Source organism: Arachis hypogaea, chromosome 1 (genome assembly GCF_003086295.3).
Source record: "Arachis hypogaea cultivar Tifrunner chromosome 1, arahy.Tifrunner.gnm2.J5K5, whole genome shotgun sequence".
In the NCBI taxonomy this organism is placed as follows: domain Eukaryota; kingdom Viridiplantae; phylum Streptophyta; class Magnoliopsida; order Fabales; family Fabaceae; genus Arachis; species Arachis hypogaea.
In genome coordinates, this window is record NC_092036.1 from 79,180,308 (window position 1) to 79,187,839 (window position 7,532).

Genomic DNA, 7,532 nt, shown 5'->3' on the forward strand with positions numbered 1-7,532 from the left:
CACCTTTCTTGGGAACTACATGGATGGGGCTAACCCATGGGCTGTCAGAAATGGGGTAGATTACCCCTGCCTGCCATAACTTCATGACCTCCTTTTGTACCACTTCTTTCATGACGGGATTCAATCTTCTCTGAGCTTGAATGGACGGTCTAGCATCCTCTTCTAACAAGATTTTATGCATGCATATGGATGAACTTATCCCCTTCAAATCAGCTAGGGTCCATCCAATGGCATCTTGATGAGTTTTTAGCACCTTGATCAATTCTTCTTCCTGTTCTTGGCTCAGGGTAGAGCTAATGATAACAGGATGGCTCTCATCACTTCCCAAGTATGCATACTTGAGATTAGGGGGCAATGCTTTGAGCTTAGGTTTTGGTGCTTCCTTTTCTTCTTTCACTTTCTCTGGCATGCTTGGCATGGTTGTTTCGGCAGCCTTGATGTCACTAACTTCAATATCCTTGGTGAACTCCTCCTCTGCCACTTCCCTTGTGGTTTCCTCAAAGGTTTCTTGTATTGCAATGTCCACTACATCCACCCTCATGCATTCCTTTAGTGATTCTGATGGATAGCTCATTGCCTTGAATACGTTAAACACCAATTTCTCATCATGTAGTCTAAGAGTGAGTTCACCCTTTTGGACATCTATGATGGCTCCAGCAGTAGCCAGGAATGGTCTTCCCAGAATTATCGAAGCTTTAGCTTCTTCCTCCATATCTAACACCACAAAGTCAGCAGGAAATATAAAATCTCCCACTTTCACCAACAAATCCTCAACTATCCCATGAGGGAATTTAAAAGTTCGATCTGCCAATTGGAGGGCCATTCTTGTTGGTTTGGCTTCTTCAATCTTCATTCTTCTCATCATGGTTAGAGACATCAAATTGATACTGGCCCCTAAGTCACACAAGGCCTTCTCCACCATGACTTCTCCTATGATGCAGGGGATTTGGAAACTGCCTGGATCCTTCAATTTCTGAGGCAGTTTGTGTTGAATGATGGCACTGCATTCTTCAGTTAACAACACAGTTTCCTCATTTCTCCAGCTCCTCTTCTTGGTCATTAATTCCTTCAAGAATTTTGCATAGAGTGGCATTTGCTCTATTGCCTCAGCAAAAGGAATGTTGATTTGAAGCTTCTTGAAAATCTCCAAGAATCTGGAGAATTGGCCATCCTTTTCACTTTTCATCAAACGCTGAGGATATGGTACTTTGGGTGTATAAGGCTTCAGGACCTCTTTTTCTTTTTCTTTTGTTGCAGATGGTATAAAAGATTGTCCCTGTTCCTTGTCTCCCACATCTTCCTTTGCTTCATCCTCTGTGGTTTCCTTTGAGATCTCCCTTAGCTTCTTTCCACTTCTGAGTGTTATGGCTTTACATTCTTCCCTTGCAATAGCCTTGGCAGCATGAGAAACGCTTGGCCCAGGGGTTTGCTTAGACAAATACACAATTTGATTTTCTAGCTTCTGGATGGCAGCTCCTTGGTTTTGCAAGTTAGAATTTACTTCTTCCTTAAAAGCTTTCAAATCGGTTATGTCTTGACTCATGGTTGCAAGCATTCCTTCTATCCTGTTTAATTGATCTTGAAATTGTTGGTTCGGATTAGGTTGGGCAGGTTGGTTATTTTGGCCATGATATGGTGGTTGGGAGTAAGTGTTTTGTGTGGCTTGGTATGATCTTTGGTTGGAGTTTTGGTATGTGGAATTGTTATGTTGGTTGTGGTTGTAAGGTTTGTGGTTTTGTGGTTGGCCTTGCTGGTTTCCCCACCCAAAGTTTGGGTGGTTTTTCCATCCTGGGTTGTAAGTGTTGGAATGTAGATCATATGGTTGCCTTTGTTGATTTCCCACATAGTTGGCCTCTTCCCAATCACCTCCTTCAGTGCTTACTTCCTCTTGATCTTGTGTGTGTAGTGCAGCCACTTGCTTTGTGTCTAATTTCCTGGTGAGCTCTGCTAGTTGCTTGGCAAACACCTTGTTTTGGGCTAGAATTGTATCAACATGGTTCAGCTCCATCACTCCCTTAGTGTTGTGCCTCTCTGAAGCATAGTAGTACTCATTCTCAGCCACTGTCTCAATCACTTCAATGGCTTCTTCCACAGTCTTTTTTCTGTTCAATGAACCTCCGGATGAATGGTCTACAGCCTTCCTTGATTCATAAGAAAGTCCATCATAGAAAATATGCAATTGCACCCAGTCAGGGAACATGTTTGGTGGGCATTTCCTTGTCAACTCTTTGAACCTCTCCCATGCCTCGTAGAGAGTCTCACCATCCTGTTGTCTAAAAGTCTGAACCTCAGATCGAAGCCTATTGACCTTTTGTGGGGGGTAGAAACGTGCCAGAAACTTGCTCTCCACCTCATCCCAGGTTGTTAGGCTGTCCCTTGGGAATGATTCCAGCCACTTAACTGCCTTGTCCCTAAGTGAAAATGGGAACAAGAGCAGTTTGTAGGCATCTTCCTGGACTCCATTGGACTTCACTGTGTCACAAATTCTCAGGAATTTGGTGAGATGTTGATTTGGATCTTCATTAGCACTCCCACCAAATGAACAATGGTTCTCCACCAGTGATATTAGCTGTGGTTTGAGTTCAAAATTGTTGGCCTGAATGGGTGGTTTCTGAATGCTACTACCACAATTCCCAGAGGTTGGGTTTATGTATGAACCAAGAACCCTTCTCTCAGGAATGGCATTGTTTCCATCATCCCTCTCATGGTTGTGAACTTCTCTATCCATGTTGAGATCTAGAGCTTCCTCAAAGTTGTCCTCAGATTCTCCTTCAGATTCTTCTTCTCCCAGTACCCTCTTCCTTCTTGCTTCCCTTCTAAGTCTATGAAGGGTCCTCTCTGGTTCGGTATATGGAGGGGTTGATGTCTCTCCTCTCCTACCTGTCATACAAGAACACACCACAAGCAACAACCAAGTGGAATACTCTTGGTTAATGGAAGAGTATGGTTAGAGCAGTTGAGGAATTAATTCAAATAGTTAGTGGGTCAGTGAGTTAGTTGCTCGAAATGAAAGGCATAAGAAAGAAAAAGCAAATAACAGAGTGCAGAAATTAAAATTCAACAAGTAACTTGAACTAAATTAACAAAACAAAAAAAAATTGCTCAATCTAGTTAACTTCCAATTTGAGAATTGTCAATCGAAAACCAATCCCCGGCAACGGCGCCATAAACTTGATGTGCTATAACTGAGTATAGCTACGATTAAGGAAATTGCACAATCGGCAAAATTCCTTCCGGCAAGTGCACCGGTTATCGTCAAGTAAAAACTCACAATAGAGTGAGGTCGAATCCCACAAGGATTGGTTGAATGAGCAATTCGAATTAGAAGTTTGATTAGTTGAGCGGAATCAAGAATTGGGTGTGAATTGCATAAAGTAAATTGGCGGTAAATGTAAATTGCAAGGAATTGAAATGACTGAATCTTAAATTGCGAGAATTAAAGTGCGGAAAAGTAAATTGCTGAAATTAAAAGGGAATTGGGGAGGATTTGCATGAATTGAAATTGCAGAATGTAAATAGAAAAGGTAGATCAGAGATGGGGAGTTCATTGGGTATGAGGAGATATTGAGATCTCCGAATCAAAACATTTTCATCTCTTCCTCGACCAATGCATTCATTGAATCTTGCTTGGCAATCTTATATGATTGGATCCCAATTCCTTGGCTCACCAATTCTCTCTAAAAACAAACAAATTCCCAATCCCTTGGTTTAAATGTTCATAAGAAGAGATGAAGCTCGATCACTGATTATACCACACAGTTTCATGAACCACAATTTGGTAGGATTACATGTCACAATATCCATCCAAACCCCAATCCAATTCACTGTGAGAAAGCTTCTCTAGCATGAATCCTCCATTCCTTTCCCAAGGTTCCGAAGGATTCCAATTATGGGTAGTTTCTTTCCCAAGACAACTACCCAATGGAATTAGATCGAGAAGCTTTCTAACAAAATTCAAGAGAAAAGATTGAAGAAGAAGATAAAACTATTATTGATTCATTGAATTACAATAGAGCTCCCTAACCCAATGAAAGGGGTTTAGTGAGTCATAGCTCCGAATTCAAAACTAGAAAAATTGATGAAAAATTCTCAAGTGTCCAAAAGTAAAAAAAAAAAGTCCTCCTTGACTTCAATTCTATCCTATTTATACACTTTCTAAATTGAGCTTCTGTTGTGATTCTTGGGCTTTGAGGCCTTTCCCTGATTTCCTTTTTGCTTTGGGTTTATGATCCATAATCCTGATGAGGCTGTGATCCCATTCTGTAACATTCATTGAGCAAACTTAGTGATAAACAAGTAATGACACAAGACTCAACAATTTGAAGTTCCAGACTCATCAATTCTTCAGGCCCAATCCCATAAACTATGATATTCAATTGGGTTTCATACCATAATAGGTTTAAGTTAATATTTGTGCTCCAATGCTAACTTAAACCTCAATATAATTGGCCCAGAAACCCTTTCAAAGAGTGGCGTTTAAGTTGAAGTTTAAGTTTCAGTTTAAGGTCAAACTAAAACTTAAACGTGGAATTGGAAGAAAGCACCCCAGGAGTGTACATAGTCGAACACGTTTAACCTCCAGTTTAAGGTTAAACTGGAGGTTAAACTTGGAAATGAAGAAAGCAACCCCTGGAGGCTATTAGGATCGAACACGTTTAACCTCCAGTTTGAGGTCAAACTGGAGGTTAAACTTAGAAATGAAGAAAGCAACCCCTGGAGGCCATTAGGATCGAACACGTTTAACCTCCAGTTTGAGGTCAAACTGGAGGTTAAACTTGGAAATGAAGAACACACCCTGGAGGAGAAAAACCATCGAACACGTTTAACCTCCAGTTTGAGGTCAAACTGGAGGTTAAACGTGGAACTCTTCTGGTGCCTCTCTATTGCTTCTGGCGTTTAACCTCCAGTTTGAGGTCAAACTGGAGGTTAAACGTGGAATGCTTCTTGGTGAGAAAAGAAAGTGTCGAACACGTTTAACCTCCAGTTTGAGGTTAAACTGGAGGTTAAACGTGGAAATGCTTTTGTGCCTCCCTTAGTTCAATTCTCATTCTGGCGTTTAACCTCCAGTTTGAGGTCAAACTGGAGGTTAAACGTGGAATGCTCCTTAGTGCCCTTTCTCATTCTGGCGTTTAACTTCCAGTTTGAGGTCAAACTGGAGGTTAAACGCCAGTTACAGCATTTCCTCTCTTCTCATAATTTTGGCGTTTAAGCTCCAGTTTAGGCTTAAACTGGAGCTTAAACGTCCCATTTGAATTTCAAGCTTCCTTCATTGATTTTGTTGCTTCCTTGCCTAGCCTCTCTTCCCTGAAATCATCCAAACAATTGCATCAAAATCTTGCAAAATTTCATGAGAATTCATCCATTCATAGCATTCAAGTAATATAACTAAAAACTCATGGAATTTGCATCAAAATTACACTGTTTGGATGATTCATTACTTTGTTGTTCATTTAACCATTCTTGGTTACTTTAAGCTCAAGAAAATGCATAAAACAACTAAAACTAACAGAAAAATGCTAGTGAAACTAGCCCAAGATGCCTTGGCATCAGTCATCAGGGATAATCTTGCCATCCCTGACAACATTGTCCAGGCTGAAAGGGGTGAGATCGGCCTTGGGAGCAATAACCCAAACTTGCTCCTTCAAGTTCTCGTAAGCAGCAGTCAGGCTGCCAACGAGATGACCTTGGAGCTCAGAATAATCTTTTCGGGCATTGTTCAACTCCTCCCTCAGGCGCATCACCTCCCGATAAGACGTAATGTAACTCTCTTTATGCATCAAGGCTGTGTCCTTGGCCAACCTCAAAGAAGCCGCCAGTGAAAGTGAACTCGCCTTCTCATTCTCTATATCCTTCTCCAACTTGGTCACCTTCAATTCAAGCTCCTCCTTCAACCCCTTCATCCGGTCAAACTCCTGCTTTGCCTCCTCCATAAATGCCTTGGTAGCATAGAGAGGAAGATTTTGAGCAGTCCGGTATATAGCAACCGCCATATACGCCATCTGTACGTGATTTCGGGCCATAAATTCCAAATGATGAAGGATGGACACATCGTCCATCGAGAGGGTACCATAGGGACCGATTTGCTGATCCACAAATTCAATAGCATTAAAATCGGGAGCGTTGAGGTCAAAAGGCTCAGCTGTTTTTTGTTTTTTATTGGGAGGAGCAACAGAAGGAGCAGCAGAAGTAGGGTGAGGATCCACCAGACGAACCCGAGGAGTGGGGATCACCTTCTTCACCCCAGGGGAACTCGGCACAGACGGCTTCGCGTGCACTTGGGAGGATCCTTCCCCAGCCACCTTGGTCGAGATGTTCCTAGTAGCAGTCGCCCTCTGCGCCTTTTTAAAAGCTTTCATGGCTTCATTATTCTTCATTGCCTCTGCAAATAAAACAGGAATTAAGCCACAAGTCGGAAAGGACAGTCACAAGCAATATAAACAGATAAAAAAGGAAACACAAAATACCCAGCTCAGTTTGAAGAAGAGAGGGATTGGTTAGAAATTTCTTTGTGTCGAGATGGGGAGGTTGCCCCCAGTGTTCTTCCAAGACAGTCACAAAGGCTCGCTCAGCCTCATCCAACATTTCCCACGCATATCGGGACACCCTCACATCCTTTTGCCATTCTAAGAGAAAAGCAGGCTCGTCATTTTCATCCAAAAAGAAGGGCCGAGCTCCTTCAACAGCTCAGACCTTGAAAAAATAGTTTTTAAAATCACGAAATGACTCGTCAAACATGGAAAATACCTTCTTTCCCTGGGTAGAGCGAAAGGAGACCCAAGCTGCCTTCTTTTTTACCACTCCGGGCTTAGTCAAGACAAACAGATAGAAAAAGAGAGATTGGGAAGCAGGGATACCAAAACCATTGCACAACAATTGAAAAATCTTTATGAAACCCCAGGAATTTGGGTGAAGTTGAAAGGGGGCGACATTGCAGGACCACAACAAGTCGGCCTCAAATTTAGTAAAAGGAAGGGTGATACCCAACGGACCAAAGAAAAAGTCATAAACATAGAAGAAAGGGCGATCGTCAACAACTCGAGTAGAGAAGCAGACTCTCTCTTCGGAGGAGGGAGGGACAAGTTCATAGTTTTTCTCATCACCTGGATTACTACAGACCCTATGAAACTGCCTAAGCTACGCGCAAAACTCGGAATCAACCAAGGAGACACACATAAGGACCATTGAGTCCACCCAATCAGCCATGCCCTCAAGAACCCGGGAAGGCATCTCTACAACGTTATTGCGAGAAGACATGAGGCCAACTAAATCCTACAATAAGAAAAGAAGAGTGGATTACTAAAAAAGCATCTCGGACAAGGGGCAAAAACAACTCGACGGACAAACAAAAAGGAAAGCCCCAAGATTCAAACCAAAATCCTAGGGCATCCTTTGGAGGCAGTAATAAAGCAAGGATTCAAGAAATTTCTACAGCTTATACCCTGGCACTCATCAGAAAGAAAATAAAGTCCCAAAGGAAACAAAGGAAGTAAAAAACAAAAACACAAAGTCACCACCTTCCTACAGTCTATCAG

General features: G+C 42.1%; 1 non-coding gene across 1 annotated transcript; it reads left to right on the plus strand.

Annotated features, from left to right (window-relative positions):
• The first annotated feature begins 2,198 nt into the window (after window positions 1-2,198).
• On the plus strand, window positions 2,199-2,302 carry LOC112715130 (small nucleolar RNA R71). The gene has a single exon (XR_003159477.1). It is a non-coding gene; the product is annotated as a small nucleolar RNA R71 (small nucleolar RNA).
• The last annotated feature ends 5,230 nt before the right edge of the window (window positions 2,303-7,532 follow it).